This window comes from Hibiscus syriacus, unplaced genomic scaffold (genome assembly GCF_006381635.1).
Source record: "Hibiscus syriacus cultivar Baekdansim isolate YM2019G1 unplaced genomic scaffold, ASM638163v2 tig00110114_pilon, whole genome shotgun sequence".
Lineage (NCBI taxonomy): Eukaryota > Viridiplantae > Streptophyta > Magnoliopsida > Malvales > Malvaceae > Hibiscus > Hibiscus syriacus.
The window spans coordinates 3,288,444-3,313,461 of record NW_024062594.1 but is presented as its reverse complement, the minus strand read 5'-3'; the positions used below and the strand labels follow the sequence as shown (position 1 = coordinate 3,313,461).

At 38.0% G+C, this 25,018-nt stretch overlaps 1 long non-coding RNA gene and 1 pseudogene across 1 annotated transcript; both read right to left on the bottom strand.

The window, feature by feature from the left end:
* Positions 1–6,373: 6,373 nt before the first annotated feature.
* Positions 6,374–19,071, bottom strand: LOC120215160 (annotated as a pseudogene).
* A 2,738-nt stretch (positions 19,072–21,809) lies between these two features.
* On the bottom strand, positions 21,810–22,560 carry LOC120215057. Its single transcript, XR_005524916.1, has 3 exons — positions 22,451–22,560; positions 21,962–22,099; positions 21,810–21,886 (listed from the first exon to the last, which is right to left on the bottom strand). It is a non-coding gene; the product is annotated as an uncharacterized LOC120215057 (long non-coding RNA).
* Positions 22,561–25,018: the final 2,458 nt, after the last annotated feature.

Genomic DNA, 25,018 nt, shown 5'->3' with positions numbered 1-25,018 from the left:
TAGGAGATAACTGAGAACTAAGTTTCAAATGAGAAGCTAGTGAGATACTTACATGCTTGGTATTTTCATTAATGCCAAAACATTGTAATTCCTTTCTCAGATATTGCTTCTGAGTTAAACAAACCTTCCATCTCTGTCTATCTCTGTTTATCTCCATACTAATAATCTTTTTGACCTCACCTAGGTCTTTCATCTCAAACTCATGATTCAACTGAGCCTTTAATTTGTCTATCTCCTTTTAACTCTTCGAAGAGTTCAACATATCATCAATATACAAGATAAGATAAATAAAGATCCATCTTTGAGCTTTTGCAAAGACACACAATGATCATATTTGTTCTAGTGTACTTTTGTCTCCTCATAAAGCTATCAAATCGCTTGTACCACTGCCTCGGAGATAGTTTCAATCCATATAGCGATTTGTTCAACTTATAAACCCAATTCTCACAACCACCATCTTTGTATCATTCTGGCTGCGTCATATAGATCTCCTCTTCTAAATCACAGTGCAAGAAAGCCGTCTTTACATCAAGTTGAGCTAGCTCCAAATTTAATTGTGCTACCAAGGCCAACAATATTCTAATAGAGGAATGTTTCACAACAGGGGAAAATACTTCATTGTAGTCGATTCCCTCCTTTTGTGCATAGCCTTTAGCTACCAACCTTGCCTTGTAGCGAACATCTTTTTTGCTATGAGATCCATCTTTCTTTGCAAATACCCACTTGCATCCAATTGCTCTTTTACCTTTCGGTAATTGTGTCAGTTTCCAAGTGTTGTTCTTTTGGAGAGATTGCATTTCTTCATCCATGGCACTTTTCCACTTACTACTTTCCAAGCTTTGTATTGCTTCTTGGTAAGTGATAAGGATATCATCATCAATAACTGGAAGAGCATAGGCCACCATATCAACAAATCGAGCAGGTCTACGAATTTCTCTCATTTGCCTGGTAACTGCAAGTGGTTTTGGTATCTCCAATGGTTCTTGGGTTTGAACCTCTTCATCTTTTGATTCTTCTATTGGATTTGAAGAATCAGCTGCATTAACTTCTGGGTTCATCGTCTGTTGAAACTCCACCTGTTTTGGAGTATGCTCCACTTGTGCGGAGTACTACTTCTCTGGATAACTTCATTTGTTACCTTCTTTACTAGGGCAGATTCATCGAAGGTAAAATCTTTGCTACAAATTATCTTCTTGGTGTCTAAACACCAAAGGCGGAATACCTTCACTCCATGGGTGATTCCCATAAAGAGAGCCTTCTTTGCTCTCGGATCAAGCTTGGATTCCTTCACATGATAATAAACAGTGGATCCAAATACATGTAAGGAATCATAATCAGTATCAGGTTTTCCAGACCATACCTCTAATGGTGTTTTTCCTCCTATCACTGATGATGGCAAACGATTGATGAGATGGCCAACATATGTCATAGCCTCAGCCCAAAATGCCTTGCTTAACCCAACATTAGACAACATATATCGAACTTTCCCAATAGTGTTATATTCATACGCTCTGCCACCCCATTCTGTTGTGGTGTATTTCTAACAGTGAAGTGTCGAACAATACTATACTCATGGAAAACGTCAAAGAATAGGTCACTTTTATATTCCCCTCCATTGTCCGTCCTAAGACGTTTGATCTTTCTACTAGTATAGTTCTCGATCATATTTTTCCATTTAAGGAAATTTCGAAGCACCTTATCTTTAGACTTCATCGGATACACCCAAACTCTTATGGAAAAGTCATCTACAAAAGTTACAAAATAATGGTTTCCTCCCAAAGACGGTGTCTTTTAAGGACCCCATACATCTGGGTGAATATAATCCACAATACCTTTTGTATTATGTATAGTGGTGCCAAACTTCACTCTCTTCTGCTTTCCCAGAACACAATGCTCGCAAAAGTTCAATTTGCAAGCCTTTGCACCTTTCAACAATCATTTCTTTGCCAGAATTTGCAAGGATTTATCTCAAGCATGTCCCAACTGCATATGCTACAACTGGGTTGTGTCCTAATCATCACCTCTGAAAGCTGCTGCAACTGCTCCAATAATTGTACTACCTTAGTAGTAATACAAATTATTTTCCCTGATGCCTTTCATCATCACAAGTGCGCCATATGTGACTTTTAAAACTCCATCTCTCATAGTGACTACTGAGCCTTTGGATTCCAAGGCTCCCAACGAGATGAGATTTTTCTTCAAACTGGGCATGTATCGGACATCAGTCAGAACTCTGGTTGATCCATCTTGATTCTTCAATCGAATTGAACCTATCCCAACAGTTTTATAGGCATTTTATTGCCCATATAAACAACTCCTGCATTTAGTTCTACTAAATCGGAGAACCACTCATCTGAATGGAATAATGTTGATGAAGCAACAATGATATGTCAGAGTCATTAGCATCATACTCTGCAACACATGCATCTAGAGTAGCTTTTCTTTTCTTCTTCAGCTTCGGACAATCTTTCTTCTAATGGCCTTTCTCATGACAAAAGTCACATTCATATTTTCTCAGTCTAGACTTCGACTTTGATCTCCCTCTCCACTTTGGCATTTGACTTTTCAAGCTACATCTTGCCACCATGGCCTCCACTGCTTCGTACTTGCTCTCATTCTTGGTTTTCTTCCTGAGCTCATAATTATACAAAGCAGCAGTTACATCTTTAAGGGTAACATTATCCTTAACATAAAGTAACGTTGTCTCAAGGTGCTCAAATTCATATGGAAGAGATGAAACAACATTAAAGCCAAATCTTCATCTTTGAAGGTTTTATCCATGCCCTGGCACTAGCTCATTGAATACAGTGATGTGTTCATTCATACTGGTTCCTGGTTGATAATCAAATCTGAACAATCTTTTCTTCATGTGGAGACGATTCTGAGAGCTTTTCTTTAGGAATGTTTCCTCCAATGTTTTCCACATCTTACTTGCAGAAGTCTCGTTCTTGTAGCCATACTAATGCTCCCTAGAAAGACAAGATCGAATCGTGCTGCACGCCAAATGATTTATTGTTCCTCATTCTTTCTCCTTCATAAATTCGGGCTTTTCTTCCTCAATGGCAATGTCTAGACCTTGTTGGAATAAAGCGTCTAACACCTCGCTTTGCCACATGCCAAAATGACTAGATCCATCGAACAACTCCACCGAGAAATTTACATCTGACATTATCCTCCTCACCGGTCCAGATGAAGAGCTTGATGTCTCAACTGATCCGTATTTTGACATTTTAATTCTAACAAACAATATTCAATAGAACAAATTGTATCTTTTCAGTAATGGGACCACCAGGATAACCTCAACCGAAGCTCTAGATACCAATTGTTGGGGAAACCCGGTTATTTCCCACACGAACGTAGTTTCAAAATTGACCTAAAATGTCAAGATCAAAACCACCAAAGGTTGTACAACGGATGAACCCGTCAAACTATTGAATATTGAAACACAATGGAAAAAACGAATAAAGAAAAATAAAGGAGAGAACACGCCAAATTTACGAGGTTCGACGAGAATATCGTCTACTCCTCAGGCACCACACCGGATGATAACTTCACTATAAAAAAATATTACAACAAATGGAATTCTTTAGAATTCCCAAAGTGAGAGAATGAAGAAAACAAGAGGAAGAGAGAACTTGTTTTGGGATGATTTCTAATGAAATACTTAGGTCTATTTATAGTTGAGTTTTAAGGATTAAACTTATAAATAACCTAATATTTTAGGGACCAAAGATGAAATTCCCATATGCAAAGTTGGCCACCTACCAAAGATGAATTTTCCAATAAGTTGGCCACCAACCAAGATGAAATTCTCATGTGCAAAGTTGGCACCTACCAAAGATGAATTTTCCAACTTGCCAAATTTGATTTCAACCAAACATAACAACAAGTGTATAACCTCATGTTCGAACACCGCATATGCAAGGGAATAAGTATTCATTATTTAGAACAATAAACATAATATATAATAATAATAATAATAATAATAATAATAATAATAATAATCTAATATTTTTAAACTTAAAAAAATAAACATTTTAGAACCATAAAAACATTTTTAATTAATTATTTTATAAAGATATTTTAAAAGAATTATATATAAAAAAATAATCTAATATTTTTAAACTTATTTAGAAGGTATTTTGGTGTGGGTGTTATCCAAGGATGGGAATAGGATTGAAAGCATTCCACATTTAACCTCTGTTTTGAAAATCGGACTGGACCGACCATTTCAACCGGGAACCGTTGCTTAGTCTCGTTCAATCTAAACCGGTTGAACCGCTATTAGTGAACCGATCAGAATCGTTCAAACATGACCGACTGAAAATCGGAAAAAACCGGAAAAAAATCAGGAAAAACCAGGATTTTTGTTTTTTTTTTAAAAAAAATTAAACCAAACAACGTCGTTTGTTAAACGAGCCAAGTCGAACTCGAGTATTGCTGAGCTCGACTCGAACTTGAAAACTTTAAAAGTAAGCTCAACTCAACTCAAACTCACAAGCTAAAAATTATCAAGTTCAACTCAAACTCGAAATATAATATTGAAACTTGAACTCAAAAAGGCTTAAACTCAAAAAAAATTAGAAGCTCGATTGAAGCCTAAAATTCGAGCTTGATTAAAGTGAAAGAATAGTTATATAATTATAGTTATATAATTTTGTTATGATTTTTTAACCCCAAATTTACTTTTTAATTATAGTTATATAATTATATTTATTATTTAATATGTTTTACCTTAAATATTATGTTGTAGTTAATTTGAATCATTTTGTTTCACTTGATTTTATGGTTTTTAACTTATATATGTTATGATTTGCTTTGAATATGACTTGTGATATAAAAAATTATTTTTTATTAAATATTTTTGGTATTTTTATTTAATTTTTTAAATAATTATAACGTCGTCCGGTTCTTTCGACCGGTCGGACCGGTTCGACCGATTGAACCAGTAAACCGGTAGCATGACCGGTTTACTAACTGGTCCGGTTCTGAAAACCATGCATTTAACGTTTTTCCTTCAAAATACAGATTAAACAATCCAGCGAGGAAAGACTCACATGAAGCTGTCTTAAAAATATATATAATATTTAGCAATTTGGTAATAAACAAGTCTTAAACAAAAGGGGATCTATTAGGTTAATAATATATATATATATATATATATATATATTTCATTAAGAATATATCAAATACTAACCCAATTATTATTATTACTTCTACTTGCATAATTATTAGTTGTGTCAAGCCACAAATGCATCATAACACATCTATTAATAAAGCATAGTATTTTGTCAATAAGCATAATATATTAGCCAACTAGTGTTGGTACAATTGGTTGAGATTCAAGAATTTAAGTTTGTAAGGCCAAGTTCAAATTCTATCACCGTCATTTTTTATGGGCAATCTGTAAATTCTTATATAAATCACAATTGGATCTTATGTATGCTATGACCCTAGACTGGGGAGCCACCTGACTTAAACTTTTATGTATCAAAAAAATTAAGCATAATGTATTAATCTTTCTTTTAGTGAAAAAATATATATATTATGTCAGAAGGGTGAATATATAAAATTTTAGGAGAGAAAATTTATAAAATTTTAAAGGAAAATATATTATCAATAATAACATTTAATTTATATAAAAATTTAAAAAATTTCATGTGAACAACCGTCCCACCACCCTTTAATGTATCCGTGAATGGTATAATGTATTTCAACTTGTTGAATGAAATATAAAATAGAACACTTTGGGATTTAACTATAGTTAGTTTATGTTTCTTTTGAATATAAAATACTCGTTGCATGCATGATATGTTAAGAACGCAGGCATCTACCCCCATCAAACGCATATTCGTTGCCTTTGCAGATTTTTAAATAATTCGCATCATTTGGCGAGTTTGTGCCCGGACGATGTTTTATTTTTGGGCAATGGAGTAGTTTTATGTTTTTGTTTTATTCTTTCCTTGGCGTGATTTGGGTATGTCTTAGCTATTTGTTGAATTTCTTTAGGAACCGATCAATAGTCTATTTAGTTGGTGTATGTCTGATATGTGAGTTCTAAAATTGTAGCGTTTGCTTGGTTTTGTTATACTCTTTTCCTCCGTATAAGTTTAGGAAGGTTTTTAATTAGACACATAACTTAGATTTTGGGTTTGTATGTTTAATTCCATAATAAGGTATATTTGTCGAGAAAAAAATGCATAAATCATGAACAAATGGAAGACAAGAGAGGAGAAATAAACAAGGCTCAAGGCCACGGTTGCCTGCATATACCTGATCATTATTGATGTCAAATTCAATTTTCTTGTACAAGCTAATTAACAAAGGTATATGTATAAGATTGTTCATTTCTCATGCTAAGCAAAGAGCGCTGTTAAACCGAGCTGGTGACTTCAACCCCTTCACCATGTTCTATTTTGTGGTTCTGGAAAACCTTGAAAGTAAAAAAAATTGCGCATATTAAGTAGTATACAAAGTTTAGAGCTTGCAGAGCTGTGAGCAACCAATAAAAATACTCCAACTTCCCCTTATTCAAGTTCTTGTTGGGAAGCCAGTCGGTATACTTGTGGACTAGAGTGACCAGAAGCGTGCTCGTGTAGTCTCCAGCTGAAATGGATGTCCAGAACAATGCTGTAGCTGTGCTCCTCATGCTCTCGGGAGCTTCGTAGAAAAACTCGAGGTGACCGATAGCAGTGAAAGCCTCGGCTATACCATGAAGGCTATACTGCGGCACAAGCCAAAATACAGAGATGGGAATTGTCGACTTTGGGCTGTCGATTAGGCCATCGGCCAAGGCTGCATGTTTTCTCTTCACTTCGATGAATCCGGCTACCAGAGTTGCTAGTATTGAGATGAAAAATCCTATGGCCATCCGCTGCAGAACGTTTAAACCCCGATCAAGCCCTGTGAACCTGTGGGCAACATGAACCAGTAGGCGATCGTACAAGACTATTACAATGAGAATCGACAACTTGGCGAAGACGGACATGGAAGCGGAGGGAATCTCGAAAGACTTGGTCAGGTGTTTGTCCATTGTGTTGCCTTGTTGTAACGAAAATGTGTTTTGTTGAGCATCGGCTGGGCAAACAGAATACCAGCTGCCCAAATTGGTAGCATTCTGAAGATGCATTTTAATTCTTCAACTCTATGGACAGTGTTGAGTCTCCAAAAATTGGGTTTCTCTGATGATGCAACACCATCTTCTTCAGTCACAATGGAAGCCTTATCCAGAACTCTGCATTTTGCACACATATTTTCAACTGGTTAATCATATAAACATCGAGATTCATTTTAAATCACGTGATATGAAAAGAGGCAAGTGGCAACTTGAATTGTTTTGTATGATGAAGCAGCCGTCACTGGAAATCGAGGCATCAAGCACCTCGTTGACATATAAAAACTTAGGATCAGAAATCAAGGGAATCTTTCTCTTTCTAAAAGCTGCAACACAGACTTGTAAGACACGAGTGTAAGGACTTCCAGCAGGATCTAGATTTCGGTAAAGAGGGTAACCAATGAGGAAGACGATGACGGACAAAGCCATGGTTATGGTAGTAATTCCAAGGCCTAAGCTCCATCCTACATGGTCTTGGATATACACAATCACAGTTAATGCTATCAATATGGCGACTCCCAACGCAAAGAAGTACCACTTAAAGAACACCCACGTTTTATTAGGATTCCTAGGATCTTCCTCAACGGACTGCTCCGCCCAAAAGGCCGACACGCATGGCCGGATCCCACCTGACATAGTATTTTATGTTAGATGACGAAATTTTAAAATTTTAAGTTAGACTAAATAAATTATCAATGGAAAATATATAAAATATACGATAATTTTAAATTTTTGGGATGATTAGGGCCTCGGTCCATGCTGCACCTGATCCCAAGGCTGCCAGTAGAAGAGCAAGGTAGAGAATAGTGTCACGCCCTTGGAACTTCGACGCCTCGGAACGTTCGGCCTTAGTCGCTTTCTTAGTGATCGCGGCTAAGTAAGCCTGAAAATATCCTAAGCAAGGATGCTTAGAACCTCGACGGAAGCTAGACAAGAGAACTAGCACAAGAAGGAAGATAAGAAAGCTTTGAGAGAAGAATGCTCTTATGATTTCTCAAAGTGAAGGAGTGAGTACAAATGAGGAGGGGAGGCCTCTATTTATAGCTAAAGCTCCCCTCAATGAACGGCTAAGATCTAATTACATCGACGGTCGAGATTAATCTTTACCTACCAAAAACAAGTGGGCATTATCTATACAAATTTAAATGCCACCTATGTCTTTGTGGCTTCTAGAAGGTCCAAACCCCCATTTGGGCTACTTCTCATGGGCTAACCTCGGTGGTGGGCTTTGGTCCGTGACATTCTCCCCCACTGGTTCCGGTGATGCCCTCGTCGCCCGTTTGGCATGATATTGGTCTATTCTATTTCTGAATTGCCAAAGTCCCTCGGCATGTTCCCAACTCCCTTTGTACTCGGGTTGCCCCTTCCATAGGACAAAGTATTCATGCCTTGGGCGGTGTCCTGGCCGTCGAATAACCCTCTCCGCTTGTATGTCTTGGATCTCTTTGTCATATGAGATCGCTACTCCGACTGGCGCTCGGTGTGACTTGCCTCGATCTGGATCCTCGGTATCCTGATGGTACGGCTTGAGCAGACTATAATGGATAACGGGATACGCTCGGATAGTTGGAGGCAACTCCAATTTGTAGGCCATGGTGCCTACTCGCTTCACGATTTGGAACGGACCCTCGTATCTTCGCACAAGTCCCTTGTGTACATCCGCATGGAGCAAAATATTGGCCAACTTTGCAAGGACAAGGTCGCCAAATTCAAAGTTCACGTCCCTTCGTTTTCGGTCTGCCCACTTCTTGGTCCGCTTTCCCGCCTTGTGCAAACAAGCTCGGGCTAAGTCGTGTTGCTCGTGCCACTCCTTGGCAACGTTGTGTGCTGATGGATTGGGCCCTTCATACTTGGTAACAATCGTGTTGGGTGTCAACGGTTGTTGCCCGGTCACGATCTCGAACGGGCTTTGGTTTGTCGCCTCGCTCCGTTACAAGTTGTAGGAAAATTGGGCCACATCCAATAGCTTTGGCCAGTCTCGTTGGTTGGCACTCACGTAGTGCCTCAGATAGATCTCTAACAGAGCATTCACTCGCTCAGTTTGCCCATCGGTTTGTGGATGAATTGCGGTGGAAAAGTTCAAGCTCGATCCCATCAGTTTAAACAACTCCGTCCAGAACCTCCCAGTGAACCGCGTGTCCCGGTCACTAATGATGGTTTTCGGCATTCCCCAGTACTTCACCACGTGCTTAAGGAAAAGTCGAGCGGCTTCTACAGCTGGACACACCTTAGACTCTGGTATGAACGTCACATACTTCGAAAACCTGTCAACCACAACCATGATACTTGAAAGTCCATCAGTTTTGGGCAAACCAATTATAAAATCCATGGAAATACTCTCCCATGGGCGCTCGGGAATGGGCAACGGTTGTAGCAGTCCCACCGGTTTCTTTGCCTCGATTTTGTCTTGTTGGCATACAAGACAAGTCTTCACATAGGCCTGCACATCTTCGGCCATGTGCAATAGTATTGCTCCGAGAGTAATGCCAATGTTCGATCAACTCCCGGATGTCCCGCCCACTTGGAATCATGGCATTCCTTCATGAGCTCCTTGCGTAACTTCCCATATCGAGGCACAAAGAGACGATGGCCTCGGTGGTAAAGCAAATCTCCTTCGAGCCAAAACTCCCGGGTTTTCCCTCTTTGGTTCCCTCAAAGATTCGTTCGGCCACAGGATCATGGGGTAATCCTTCCTTGATTCTCTCGAGGAGAGTACCTTCCACAGTCTCGATGGCATACCTCCGGCTTAAGCCATCTGCAACACAGTTCACCTTCCCGGGCTTGTACTCCAAGGAAAAGTCGAACTCAGCAAGAAACTCTTGCCAATGAGCTTGCTTGGGAGAAAGTTTCTTCTGGGTGAGGAAGTAACTATTGGCAACATTGTCCGTGAACACCACGAACTTGGACCCAAGCAAGTAGTGTCGCCATGTGCGCAAGCAGTGTATAACTGATGTCATCTCTTTCTCATGAACCGAGTACCTCCTATCGGTCTCGTTGAGCTTTCGGCTCTCGTATGTAACCGGATGTCCTTCTTGCATGAGGACTCCACCAATGGCAACATCGGATGCATCAGTGTAGACTACAAAATGCTTGGTGTAGTCTGGCAACACCAACACGGCTCATTCACCATGGCCTCCTTGAGCTTTTCAAAAGCATCTTGGCATTTCGTGTCCCATTCCCACACCTTGTCCTTTTTGACTAGCTCGGTCAGAGGTGTGGCAATCTTGGAATAGCCCTTCACGAATCGTCGGTAATAGTTGGCTAATCTCAAGAATGCTCGTAGTTCAGTCACCTTGGTGGGTGGCTTCCACTCGTCAATCGCTCGAATCTTGTCCTTGTCCATTTGGAGCTTGCCTCCTCCAACAATATGGCCTAGGAACGGCACTTCTTTTTGTGCAAACGAGCATTTTTCCTCCTTGACATAAAGCTTGTTCTCTCGTAAGACTTGGAACACCCTCCTTAAGTGTTCAATGTGTTCTTCCAAGGTCTTACTATACACAACGATGTCATCAAGGTAAACTACAACAAAATGATCAAGAAAGGGTTGTAGTACCTTGTTCATTAACGTGCAAAAGGTTGCAGGAGCATTGGTGAGGCCGAAGGGCATCACAAGGAACTCATATGAACCGTAGCGTGTTACACAAGCAGTCTTTGGTTCATCACCTTCTGCTATCCGAACTTGGTAGTATCCGGACCGTAAATCTAACTTGGTGAACCACCTTGCACCACCAAGTTGATCGAACAAGTCGGCAATCAATGGGATCGGGTACTTGTTCTTCACGGTGAGCTTATTCAAAGCTCGATAGTCGATGCACATTATGAGTGAGTCGTCATGCTTCCTTTGGAACAACACCGGTGCACCATAGGGGGACTTGGATGGTCGGATGTATCCGGCATCGAGAAGATCCTTCAATTGTTTGCGCATCTCCTCTAATTCGGGCGGAGCCATTCGATAAGGAGCCCGAGCGGGTGGCTTTGCATTCTCCACAAGCTCAATCTTGTGATCCAGCTCTCTTTTCGGTGGCAAATGCTTCGGTAGCCCAGTTGGCATTACATCTCTAAACTCCACCAATACTTGTCCCACTTCAGTTGGGACTTCCTCGGTCATTGTGGGTTCAATTCCCACCAATGAAGCCACAAAGGTGGGTTCTTCTTTGCGCACCCCCTTTGAGAATTGGATTGCGGACAACATTTTTGCCTCGATTCCGGGCCCTCGGCTCACTGGAACAATGCATTGTTGTTTTGGATCCAGGATACACAAGCAATCGGCAAAAGGCACTGGGAAAGCATTTATTCGGTCCAAAAAACTTAACCCAAGAACAAAGTCGAAGTCATCGAGAGGGATTACCTTAATGGCTTCCTTTCCAGACCAACCTCCGACGGTTAGCTCGATTCCCTTTGCGACCCCCGCAATTGGAACTTCTTCGGCATTCACGGTTTTGATGGATCCCGTTACCTTCTCCACATGAAGGCCAAGTCTCTTGGCAATTTGTTCGGACATGAACAATTCTGAGGCACATGTGTCCACCAGTGCGCTCATCTTTTGGCCTGCGACGGTGATGTCTACGTACATCAATCCCTTCTTCTTGCGGCCTTTCTTGACCTCTATGGTGCTAAGGATGGAGCCAAGTTTGAGAGTCTCACTCTCCACCCCATCATTCTCCTTGATGGCAGCAACTTTCACAAGTTGAGGACAATCTCGTTTCATATGATTTTCTCCGCAAGAAAAGCATGATAATTCCCCCTTCTTCTCCCAAGGATTGAAGAGCTTTTTGGGTCGATCATTCGGCTTCCCATGATTTCCCGTTGGCTTGTGAAAGTTTCCTTTGGCCTTTTCTCCCCCACTATTACCTTTGGGTTTCGACCTGGATTGGAGAGAGTCGGTCCTTTTTACTTCAAACGGGGCAATAGCCTCGGCTGCATCTAATGCCTTGGAGAGTTCGGTCACTCCCCTCCTTTGGATCTCCATGTTGGCCCAACGTTGTAGTCCATCCATGAATGCAAAGTAACCTTCGGACTCGCCCAAGTCCGGGATTTGCATCTTGATCTCTGTGAAGTTTTTGACATACTCCAAGATAGATCGGTCATGCTTTAATTGTTTCAATTTTGCTCGAGCCTCGAGCACATCATTCTTCGGATAGAAATGCTCATTGAGTTCTCCCACGAACTCCTCCCACGTCCCGATTGGTTTTGTAATCTCGGAACACCTACGACACCACCATAACATAGCAACATCGGTAAGATAATTGGAAGCAACATTTACCTTGGTGGTATCATCCCCGATACTCATGCCACTGAAGAATTGCTCCATTCCCCAGATGAAATTCTCCACATCTTGGGCAGTCCGACTCCCCTTAAACTCCTTCGGCTTAGGGACGTCGATCCTGGGTCTTGGTGCTTGCGCCTCCCCAGTCACTCCATTCAACACGGCAGCCTTGTAGACGAGCAGCTCGCTCTTGAGCTCCTTTACCTCCCGCATTATTTCGGCCCTCATGGCCAAAAACATGCTCTCGAGGCCTCTGGTACGGTCGTCTACGTTCTCCGTCAACTCGCTGATGAGTGCTTGAGTTTCTTCACGGAGTACATCCTCTACGGACTCCACCTTCTCTAAGCGAGATTCAACCGAGTCTTGAGTCTCTTGGACTTCATTATATCGGTCTTCTAATCTACCGACCCTTTGCTCAAACGAGGCTACGATATCCTTCGAGCTCCCTCGTTTCTTTGCCACTGCAGCGCGAGTCTCCATCACTTCGCTTGTGGGGACCTCGTCTTGGTTGTGTTGTGCCATTTCTTGTAGAACTAGCTCTGATACCACTTGTCACGCCCTTGGAACTTCGACGCCTCGGAACGTGCGGCCTTAGTCGCTTTCTTAGTGATCGCGGCTAAGTAAGCCTGAAAATATCCTAAGCAAGGATGCTTAGAACCTCGACGGAAGCTAGACAAGAGAACTAGCACAAGAAGGAAGATAAGAAAGCTTTGAGAGAAGAATGCTCTTATGATTTCTCAAAGTGAAGGAGTGAGTACAAATGAGGAGGGGAGGCCTCTATTTATAGCTAAAGCTCCCCTCAATGAACGGCTAAGATCTAATTACATCGACGGTCGAGATTAATCTTTACCTACAAAAAAAGTGGGCATTATCTATACAAATTTAAATGCCACCTAAGTCTTTATGGCTTCTAGAATGTCCAAACCCCCATTTGGGCTACTTCTCATGGGCTAACCTCGGTGGTGGGCTTTGGTCCGTGACAATAGCCGTTTGATTGCCGTTAGCTTCTTGGCAAACTTGGTTACCTTCACATGGCAGTGGCCGTAGCTGTGGCATTGCTGCTGAGAGTGTTAGGACTATCATTCCCTGCTCATCACATCAAATTATATATAAGTTGTAAATTTGATGCTTCTTCTCCAACTACATGGAAAATGGAAACTATTCTTACCATTAGGTATATTGATGTTGCGACAGTGATGGTCCAGAATTTCCCAGCATATGAATCAGCAATGAAAGCACCAAGCAGTGTTGTCAAGCTCGAAGTACCATTGAAGTTGGTAACAGTGTTGGCTGCTTTTGTTAATGGCATGTGAAGCTGGTTTGTCAAGTAGTTAACCATTTACTGAACCCCACCATTGCCAATTTCTCGCATATCTCATTTACTGCAACATCCACGGTCAAGTAATAAGCTTTAGAAAAAAATGGAAAAACAAAATCCAAGATTCCAACAGTTATCAAAAAGCTTACTTATGATAAATGGCATTGTCTTAATGCCACCCTCGTTGTTATCGACAAGTATCTTGTGTTGGATCATAAACTTGATCCATTATGGGAGCCTAAACCCAAACTAAATTGATGTTATTACTTACATCATTTAAGTAATGATGTCATTGCTTACATCAATTTAGTTAGGTGAGAGTTAGGTATTTGTTGAATTTGTAATGGTTTAAATTAGTTTATTTGTTTGGTGTAGGATTGTTCTTGAGTAGTATAAATACCTTTCCCCATTTTAGTTTTAAGCATCAAGAAAAATTAAGAGATTCTAAGTGAGTGAAGAAGCAAAGTCTTATAAGAGTGGGTTGTAGTTCTTGGTTTTGAGTGAGAGTGCTCTTGTAATATTTCTTTGAGTTTCAATAAAAGTTGTTTGTGTGAATGTTTTATTTCCAACAAAGTGGTATCAGAGTGAGTTGAAAAGATCGAAGGTCTCGACGAGAGTAATTCGACACCGCAAGAATTTTTTCAATCTGAGTTCTGATGCACCGCCACACACTGCCGGAAGACTGCTGCCAGAAAATCGAGTTGACTCACCGAGTTGAGCCGAGTTGGAGCCCCTTGACCGAGTTGTCCAAGTCTCTCCCAAGGTTTTTTCGGTGTTCCGGATTCATCCGTGCAATCGGATTTTACAAAATCTCATTATATTGAGAGATATGGCAAATGGTATGTCACCATTCCAAGTTTCGACACTCAACAACAACAACTACGACAATTAGAGTATCAAAATGAAGGCACTTCTTGGATCACAAGATGTGTGGGATATCATAAAGAAAGGCTATAACGAGATTGTAGATGATGTTGTTTTTGCTACTCTTACACCAGATCAAAAGACAACTTTGAAGGATTCAAGAAAGAGTTACAAGAAGACTCTCTACCTCATCTGTCAAGCATTAGATGATGATGGTTTTGAAAAGATTTCAAGTGCAAGCTCTAGCAAGAAAGCATGAGAGAAGCTACAAACCTCTTACAAATGATCCGAGCAAGTGAAGAAGGTTCGTCTCCAAACATTAAGAGGTGAATTCAAATCCTTACACATGAAATCATCTGAGTCTATTTCATATTATTTCTCAAGAGTAGTAAATGTTTCTAATCAATTAAAAAGAAATGGTGAAAAGTTAGAAGATGTGAGGATAATAGAGAAGATACTCCGTTCGTTGGATCCCAAATTTGAGCACATCGTCGTGACGATTGAAGAAACTAAAGACTTGTAAGAAATGACAATCGAGCAACTCCAATGATCATTGCAAGCATACGAAGAGAAGCATAAGAATAAGCATGAGTTTACTGAGCAACTCCTCAAGTTGCAACTCAAGGATATGCATGAAATCCAACGCAATGATAGAAACCAACGTGGCCAAGGCAGAGGTAGAGGTCATGGGCGAGGTGGAAGTCGAGGTCGTGGATGAGGTTGGAATTACAACAAAATAATTCCAACAACAACTATGAGAAAGGAGAAAGTTCAACACGAGGCTGTGGAAGAATCAATCCGAACTCAAGGCATGAAAAATCTCAAGTTCGATGTTATAATTATCAGAAGTTTGGGCATTATATTTCAGAATGTAGAGCTCCCAACAATAAAATTAAGGAGAAGGCCAATTACATGGAGGAAAAGACAGATGGAAAATAAACTCTTCTTATAGCACGAAAGGAAACTGATGATGGCCAAGCAAATTCCTGGTATCTTGACAGGGGTGCAAGCAATCACATGTGTGGAAGGAAAGACATGTTCGTGGAGCTAGATGAGTTAGTAAGCGAAAATGTTTCATTTGGAGATGATTCCACAATAGCAGTAAAAGGGAGAGGTAACATTCTTATCCGTTTGAAAGATGGGAGACATCAATTTATTTCAAATGTCTACTATATGCCCAATATGAAAAGTAACATCTTAAGTTTAGGGCAACTGGTAGAGAAAGGTTATGATATTCATATGAATAATTATAATATTTCTATAAAATATGATAAGAATAACTTCATTGCTAAAGTGCCGATGTCAAAGAATAGAATGTTCTTGATCAACATACAAAATTATGTTGCAAAGTGCTTGAAAATATGCTATAAAGATGCATCATGGCTTTGGCATCTTCGATTTGGGCATCTTAATTTTGAGGTCTAGAGCTGTTATCTAAGAAGGAGATGGTGAAGGGACTACCTCGCATCAACCATCTTGACCAGCTTTGTGAAGGGTGTCTAGTCGGGAAACAATTCAGGAAAAGCTTTCCAAAGGAGTCAGAGACAAGAGCCACGAAACCACTTGAGTTTATCCATACCGATGTATGTGGATCGATCAAGCCAAACTCTCTCTGTAACAGTAACTATTTCCTTCTCTTCATTGATGATTTTTCAAGAAAAACCTGGGTATATTTCTTGAAACAGAAGTTAGAAGTTTTTGAAGTCTTCAAGAAGTTCAAAGCAGCAGTGGAGAGAGAAAGCGGTAGAAATATCAAAACCATGAGATCCGATCGAGTTGGAGAATTTACTTCCAAGGAGTTTCAAGAGATCTGTGAAGCAAATGGAATTCGTCGACCAATGACAGTTCCTAGATCCCCCCAGCAAAATGGTGTAGCAGAAAGAAAGAACAGAACAATCCTCGACATGGCACGAAGCATTCTCAAAAGCAAGAAACTACCCAAGGAAGTTTAGGCGGAAGTAGTAGCGTGTGCAGTCTACTTGACAAACCGATCTCCAACAAGAAGTGTATGGGGAAAGACACCGCAAGAAGCATGGAGTGGAAGAAAGCCTGACATTTCCCACTTGAGAACCTTTGGAAGTATAGCTCATGTTCACGTACCAGATTAGAGAAGAACGAAGCTTGATGATAAAAGCGAGAGTTTTATCTTCATCGGCTATGATGCTAATTCGAAGGGCTACAAGTTGTACAATCCAAACAATAAGAAGTTTGTGATTAGTCGAGATATGGTCTTCAACGAAGAAGGAGAATGGGATTTTAACTCTCATACAGATGACATCAATTTCTTTCCTCAGTTTGAAGAAGATGAGCAGACAATGAGGGAACAACTAGATGAATCTCAACAAGAGCTTGCAACTCCACCCACTTCACCAACATCAACCACTCAAGGAGACTCATCACATTCGTCATCGTCAAGTGGGAGTCAAAGTGAAATAGTTGTGCAACGCACAAGAAGCCTTAGAGATCTCTATGAGGTAACTGAACGACAATATAATCTTACATTATTTTGTTTGTTTTCCGATTGTGAACCAGTGAGCTTTCAAGAAGCAGTATAAGAAAAGAAATGGAGAGATGCGATGGATGAAGAAATCAAAGCCATCGAGAAGAATGACACATGGGAACTTACCTCACTTCCCAAGGGACATAAGGCGATAGGTGTCAAATGGGTGTACAAAACAAAGCAAAACGCCAAAGGAGATATTGAAAGGCACAATGCGAGGCTAGTTGCTAAAGGCTATAGTTAAAAGGCTGGAATTGACTATGATGAGGTATTTGCTCCTGTTGCTCGATTGAAGACTATCAGACTAATCATTTCTTTGGCAGCTCAAAACAAGTGGAAGATACAACAGATGGATGTAAAGTCTGCCTTTCTAAATGGCGTTCTTGAAGAGGAAGTTTACATTTTGCAACCATCAGGCTATGAAGTCAAAGGGCACGAAGACAAGGTGTTGAAGTTGAAGAAGGCTCTTTACGGGCTAAAACAAGCACCAAGGGCATGGAATAGCTGAATCGACAAGTACTTCTAAGAGAATGGCTTCAATAAATGTCCCTACGAGCATGCTCTATATATCAAGATCAAAGATGAAGATATTTTGATCGTGTGCATCTGTGTGGACGATTTGATCTTTACCGGAAGCAACCCAAGCATGTTTAATGAATTCAAGGATGTGATGATGAAAGAATTTGAGATGACAGACATGGGGCTCATGGCGTACTACCTTGGTATTGAAGTTAAGCAACAAAATGATGGAATTTTCATTTCACAGGAAAGCTATGCAAAGGAGATACTGAAGAAGTTCAAGATGGAGAACTGTAAGCCAATAAGCACACCTGCAGAATACGGGATCAAGATGACCAAACATGAAGAAGGCAAAAGTGTAGATCCAACATTCTTCAAAAGTTTGATAGGAAGTCTATGCTATCTAAATTGCACGAGACCCGATATTCTTCACGCAGTTGGATTGGTTAGTCGTTACATGGAATCTCCAACAACCACCCATTTTAAAGCCGCAAAGAGAATTCTTTGCTATCTGACAGTGCAATTGACTTTGGCTTGTTTTATTTAGTTTCTAATGATTACAAGCTTGTTGGATATAGCGACAGTGATTGGGGTGGAGACATAGATAATCGAAGGAGCACTACTGGATTCGTATTTTTCATGGGAGATATTGCTTTCACATGGATGTCAAAGAAACAACCGATTGTCACATTGTCCACTTGTGAAGCGGAATATGTTGCTGCTACCTCATGTGTTTGTCATGCAATTTGGCTTAGAAATCTATTGAACGAAATAGGTTTGATACAAGAAGAGCCTACAAAGGTTTATGTCAACAACAAATCAGCCATTACCTTATCAAAGAATCTAGTATTCCATGATCGAAGCAAGCACATCGACATTCGCTACCACTATATAAGGGAGTGTGTTGCAAGAAACAATGTGGAATTTGAATACGTGAAGTCACAAGATCAAGTTGCCGATATTTTTACCAAGCCACTGAAAAGTGAAGACTTCATAAGATTAAGGAACTTACTAGGGGTCACAAGATCAAGTTTAAGGGGGGTGTTGGATCATAAACTTGATCCATTATGGGAGCCTAAACCCAAACCCAAACTAAATTGATGTCATTGCTTACATCATTTAAGTAATGATGTCATTGCTTACATCAATTTAGTTAGGTGAGAGTTAGGTATTTGTTGAATTTGTAATGATTTAAATTAGTTTATTTGTGTGGTGTAGGATTGTTCTTGAGTAGTATAAATACCCCTCCCCATTTTAGTTTTAAGCATCAAGAAAAATTAAGAGCTTCTAAGTGAGTGAAGAAGCAAAGTCTTATAAGAGTGAGTTGTAGTTCTTGGCTTTGAGTGAGAGTGCTCTTGTAATATTTCTTTGAGTTTCAATAAAAGTTGTTTGTGTGAGTGTTTTATTTCCAACATCTGGCTCCGCTGATCATCGCCATTTTCAGCAGCACCAAAGCTATCTTTTTTTTCTTCCATTTTTGCAGTCGCCATGTTGTGATTTCTTCCCTGTATTTTCAAATGAGATCCTTTTTCACAAATGCAATGCCATAACTGCGGTTCAAACGTACTATTGAACAGAAGGAAGAAGAAACAAAACCTTGTATCGCTCAAACAAAGCAAGGACATAGAGAAAAACTTGTTTTCTAGCTTAGCCTTGCCTGTATTTTTGTTGCTAGGATTTAAGCCTATAAATAGGGTTTTTTTATTAATTTATTTATATGTTTTTGTTTGCTTTCCACTGTAACTTTTTATCTCAAAATAAAACGTTAAGATTAAAATATTTTTAAAAAAATAAAAATAAAAATAATTATTTAATTTAACATTAAAGATAGTTTTTTATTATTTCAAAAAATTTTAATCATTATTTGATAAATGGATCCAAGGCTTAGTGGCCTAAAATATATCCTAAATATATTGGTATTTTGTTTTATTTTATTTCATAATAAATTTTATTTGTATTTAATTGGAATATTTCTGGCATGGGGTAAACAAGAATTATAGAATTAAAAAAAATAATACAAAAGGAAACAAAAATTTTAATTAAGCAATTTTATAAATTACTTAAATAGAATTAAAGAATTAAAAAATAAGTTAAAGTCTAATAATAAGAAGAAAAAAATTTTAACAGAAAAGCTAAAAAAGAAACTTGAAATTAATACGAAAAGAAAATGTTAATATTATAAGACTATTTTTAAAAAAAATAAAAAATGTTTCAGAAAGATAAAAATATTTTTAGTTAATCATTTATAAAGACGTTTTATAAGAATTATATATATATATATAATCTAATATTTTAGAATGGTATTTTTGGTGTGGGTGCTATCCAGGGTTGGGAATTGGATTAAAAACATTTCATGTTTAACGTTTTCCTTCAATAGTACAAAATAAACTCGTCAGCGAGGAAAGAATTACATCAAGCAGTCTTAAAAAAACATAGTATTTAGCAATTTGGTAATAAACTTGTCTTACACAAAGGGGAATCTATTAGGATAGATATATATATATATATAATTATTAAAATTTCAAACAATGCTAATATATTCCATACAATACAATGTTAGCGGAATTTAAAAATTCTACCGACAGAACTTATCAAGTGATTTCAATAGTAAAATTGAACATTTTTCTTTTTTCAATTTTAAGTTCGAATGGATTAGTCTATAAAATATATGTGTCTTGTAATCACTCTAGACTATTGAAAAAAATTCCACCCATAAGATTAGTTGCGTGATACATTATATTAAAGGTTTAGAATTTAAACTCCATGCAGGTTTGATTCATGAGCAATATGAGCTTCAGTTCAAGGTCTCATTTTACACATTCATAAAATAATGAAAATAGCATGTTTGATAATATTGTGAGTTAATGATATTTCTTATTCTTTTAGTTGTATTTAATGTATTTTTAACAAAATAATAAAAATAACGATTTTAATAAAGTTTAATTATGTTTCTATGATTTATTAATAAAATATTAAACTAAATGTTCAAAATAATGAAATATGTTTTCTATTCTATAGGGTTCATTTTTTAGTTATGGTTCAGGGTCTCAACAATTTTCAAGATAATCCTAATCCTATGATTATGATTTATGAATTAAAATCTTAAAGTTCAAAATTTAAGATTTTATTTTAAAACATGGGATAATATCTAAACACTAATTATTATAAAATTGATGAAAGTACATCAAATACTAACACAATTATTATTATTATTGCATAATTGTTAGTTGTGTCAAGTCACAAATGTATCATAATCATATATATTAATAAAGCATAGTAGTTGTCAATAAACATAAAATTACTACTAGAAAAAACCCCTTTAATGACGCGCATTGCGCGTCATCTATGGGTGCAGATGACACACAAATGCCTGTCGTTGAAGTCACCGACATGAATTTTTGATGACGCGCAATTGTGTGTCATAAATCTATAACGTGCATTTATGATGCGCATTTATGACGCGCATTGAGCGTCATTGAAGCCCCCGTCATAAATGAAGATGACACACATTTGTGTGTCATAAATTTATGACACGCATGTATGACTTACATTGCGTGTCATTGAAGCCCCCGTCATAAATGAAGATGATTCGTGTGTCTTGATTGTATTTCGTAAATTTATATATATATATATATTGTAGATTGACAAATAATCAAACTAAATCACATTTAATGCCTCATAATACTAAATATATATATATCATATTATATATAAGCAATCCATTTGCATACAATATATTCACATTAAGTTATCAAAAATATTGTAATCATATGTCGATACAAAATATCACGGCATAATAAAGTTCTCCTAATATACCCTCGCCATTCGGGCGTGTACACAAGAAATCATCATCAAGTTTTACTAAAGGGGAGTCTTGTGAAAAATCAAAAGTGGAGTACTTCTTTCACCTTTACCATAATGTTCCTCCAAATGTGCAAATTGTCGTTTGAATCGCTCAACGCCATTATTTGATCAAAAAAAGAAAAATAATACAATTATTTGCAATGCTAAAAGCAAATGTTATCAACTGGAATTTAGAATTTCCAGACCCCCACCCCTATATTTCGCTTAAGCACTACATAACTTGAAACGAGGATTCGATCTACAAAACCACTCAAAAAGTATTACTTTACTAAGTTGTATCTAAACTGTATAAGGACAATCTTGGACATCATATTAAGAAACAAGAGGATTTTTTTAAAGGATATTAAGCAACAAAAGTTAAGAGCTTGAAAGGTACATGAAGTTGGTATGATCCCCACCGCGGAGGTACTCCTGCAGCATCTGGGGATGATACTCTAATATCTATTAGGCCACAAATTGGTTAAGCTATATGATAAATAGAAACCAGATAATGCCAAAGCAACAAATATGGAGTACCTCTCTATAAATCAGCTCTCTAACATCATCTGTTGCCAATTTCCTTCTCTCAAACTCAAATTCTAATTTCGAAATAGGTTAAGTGGATGGTCCACGATCCACATTTGCTAAACCATAAAAGTATGGATCAGCTAATGCCTGCCAGCGTAGAGCAACACCATTAGGAATATTAGAAGCTTGTAAGTCATGATCTAACTGTCATATTTATCATTTGTAGTTGATTTAATGCCAATAATGAGAAGATTTATCATATCTTGATGAAATGATACTGACAAAACATTAAATAAAAATTTGTAGCATTCAAGATCACCCATTCATGGATTTCAATTCTATAGGAAGCATATCCTTTATGTTTTCTGAATATAAAAAAATGTTAGCAAGAAACCTTATTTTTCTGTAAATTTTAGGGTTATCTATTGTATGCATACCTTGTTTCCTTTTTAGTGCTTTTGAAAGAAAAAATTAAATACTAGGAATTCTCAATCTTACTTCTTCAGCTGTGGGACGATCTTTTGGATCAAATGCAAGTAAGCGCTCAAGTAGGCGAAGAGCCCCAAGATCCACGTTAGGGAGCTTCTGTGAGAAAGGAACCGGTGGCTAAATATTCATGATAACAAAGCATGATATAAAACCATATCTGAATACAGATGGAACTAATGAAAAGCACATAATATTTTTCTTTAGCACCTAGACTTTGCTAATAAGATCAATTCCATGAGCTTATAAAACATGCATAACAAAAAATAGATAGTTCTAGTAAAACCATAGCTTGATATGGAAACAACAATTTAAAGAGAAAGGCACTCATGAACCATAACAACATATCCAAATGTCATATTCAAGGCATTACTTTTCAACCCTAACAAAGCAATGTGCACAAAATAACACCCATAAAAACAGAATTGAAACATGGGTGTAGGTTAACCGCTAAAGCCTTGAGTACATGCTCAGGTGCTATTGTTCGTTTATCCTCTCTGTTACAAACTTCATTGGACTCTGATGAAATAAGATTAATGAACTCTTCAAGAGGATTGAAGTTTACGTTAGTTACACAAAAAAAAATTAATACTATCATAACATTATGGTTAGAGACAGCAGAATTCCAACGATATGAGAGAAGAGAATATAAATGGTCAATCTACTTGCTAAACAACATTTTAACAAGAAAAAAGTTTTCTTCCTATATCTTCAATGACAACAAATAGTGGTATTATAACCAAATAAGATTACCCATTATATGAAAATCTAGAATCAGGTTTTAAAGTCACATTAACAATATGAAATAGCAGATACCATGTTCCTCTTCTACGCTTCTTTGAAAAAGATTTGATTTTCGTGCAATAATAAGAGGCTTTCCGATATGCCAAGACAGTAGTAGGTACCTAAATGCTGTGCACTTCCAAAAACCTGCAAGACAAGCCCTGACAGGAGATCTATAGGTGTTCTACATTTGAATCTTCCAATGTAATAGAAGCACCAGACTGGAGAAGAACACTCGCTACAACAAGATGACAAAAATGCAGAGCCCTATGAAGGCTACTCCATCCAGATTCTCTGTCCTGGAACAAGGATTACGAAGAGTCAAAAAAGTGGCTTGAAGCTAATTGCACCATCATACTTCTGACATCTCTACGACTTAATGATGTTTAAAACAAGATCATCGATGTTCTAAAGCAGGATACTTGATAGACATCCACAACGAACTTGAAAACATTTTATCAACAAAAGGATAAGAATTACACACCCTAGCATCAGGATCAACACCAGAAGCTAAAAGCATTCGAATAATGGGAATGTTGTTTCTTCAAGTTGCAATGTGAAGAGGAGTCAGACCCAAACTGTTCCTCGAATTGATATTACTTCCATTCTTCTTCAATAGCGCCAATGCAAAATCTACATCAGGCAAGGACCCTTCTCTCACAACATGCCACAAATCTTTATATGAGGCACCAGATGAGCCTTTTCACATGGATTTTTGGAGGCTCTGCTTATGTCCTTGAGGTGAATTTAACATATCCACAACACTTTAAATCCAGAGATCACTATAAATACTCCTAAAAGTTATTGAAAATTCAAGTTTTGAAGTGATAGTCCCTCCAACAGATTACGACAAGAGCCAAAGATTCTCCAAATGTCTATAAAGAAGTTAGCAAAAGGCAAGAGGTAATAACTTCTTAGCTACTTTATTCCATATAGTCTATATTTTAACAAGAAATCAAAAAGCTCTAGATTCTAGAATCTAGTTCCTTTTATGTGGAGAGTTTGTCAATAACAACATATCATCCCACCATCATCTTCGATGTAGTTACAAACATATCTCCTACAAAAAGGCGAACTGATGTGCTACATTCAAAACTCGTTGTGTCAGCATAAAATACCCTGTAGAGGAAATATGATAACAAAAGAAAAATGAATGATCAACATTAAAAACAACTCAATCACTGGATAGCCAACCAAAATGGAAAATGAAATAAATTCATATGCTAAGAGCCAAAAGGGCAAAAACTGTGTCGGAATTAGAGATAGAGAAGATGAAGAAGACAATGGTTGTAGACAGATTCATTTCTAGGAAATTTTATTGTACGATCTAAATAAACAACACAAGCAAAACCTCTAGAACAAAACCAATATACAAACTATGAAGCAATAGCAAAAGAGAATAACAGATCAACCATAGTAAACTCAATTTCCAGATCCAAAATTACATGAAATTAACAAAAAAACCTTCATTAGAAATCAAACCAACAAATCAAAACTTCACATAAAAAAATAGTAGCTTACCAAATCAATCAATAAAAAACCAAAAACACAACACCAAGAAGAAAAAGGAAATACCCATTGTAAAATTCTACATAAATTTTACAAAAACAACACAGAAATGCAGAAAAGACATCATTTTTCTATTGGAAATATCAAATCTTTTAAAGCTAACCTGAAAGAGAAATTCCCACCTGAGAAATCGTTGGATGTTAGAAGAAGAGAAATTTGAAAAAAAATTAAGAAATGGAGGAAGCTCGCGGGGGCAACAGACTCACCGAGTTACTGAGTAGGTACGAG